Here is a 797-nt window from a genome sequence, read left to right as displayed (position 1 = left end):
ACAGACACACATATATATATATATATATATATATACGACGGGCTTCTTTCAGTTTCCGTCTACTAAATTCACTCACAAGGCTTTGGTCGGCCTGAGGCTTATAGTAGAAGACACTTGCCCAAGGTGCCACGCAGTGGGACTGAACCCGGAAACATGTAGTTGGTAAGCAAGCTACTTACCACACAGCCACTCCTGCACCTATGTATGCATGTAAAAGAATTTTCATCATTTGTTATCTTTTTCAGTGAGATTTGTTCAGCGCACAGATGGAGGTAACTGAATTCATGCTTGCTGTAAAGGTATAAAAAAAAAAAAAAAAAATTCAAAGAAAGAAAGAAGGAAGGAATGAAGGAAGGAAAGAAACAGCCATGTGATATGAAAGACTACTTGGTTGACTCACTCTGCTGGATGACTAGGTCATGCAAGGCAACAAGCACAAAATAAAGAAATCCTATGGAAGGGAAGAAAAGTGGATCTAAACCACACACACACAAAAAAATTAAATAAATTGAAGTATTTTGTACTGAGAAGAAAGATAATAAAAAAAAAATGAAAATATTCAAAGAAACTAATTAAATACCTTTAACTGGTCAGATGAACAACTTTCAAAAAACAAAAAGCAAAAGAAAAAAAAAAGGCTGTGTCCACTGAACCGAGGAAGGATTTATGGGCAATAATTCCTCTTCAGTGATTGGTTGAATATAGTTTGACATGTGACCTCAGTGATTAGTGTGGTATTATGTATATATATATATATATATGTATATATATATATATATATATATATATATACACAC

General features: G+C 33.8%; 1 protein-coding gene across 7 annotated transcripts in view; it reads left to right on the top strand.

Annotated features, from left to right (window-relative positions):
- LOC106875384 (uncharacterized) overlaps positions 1-390 on the top strand; it is a 427703-nt gene extending 427313 nt beyond the window's left edge. For all 7 annotated transcript variants that reach the window (XM_014923494.2, XM_052974937.1, XM_014923493.2 and 4 more), the window contains one exon: positions 246-390. The gene's annotated coding sequence lies outside the window, so the exon portion shown is untranslated. The remainder of the gene's footprint in view (positions 1-245) is intronic.
- The last annotated feature ends 407 nt before the right edge of the window (positions 391-797 follow it).

This window comes from Octopus bimaculoides, chromosome 20 (genome assembly GCF_001194135.2).
Source record: "Octopus bimaculoides isolate UCB-OBI-ISO-001 chromosome 20, ASM119413v2, whole genome shotgun sequence".
NCBI classification, from domain to species: Eukaryota; Metazoa; Mollusca; class Cephalopoda; order Octopoda; family Octopodidae; genus Octopus; species Octopus bimaculoides.
The sequence above is the reverse complement of the archived record's forward strand: the minus strand, read 5'-3'. Positions and strand labels throughout refer to the sequence as shown.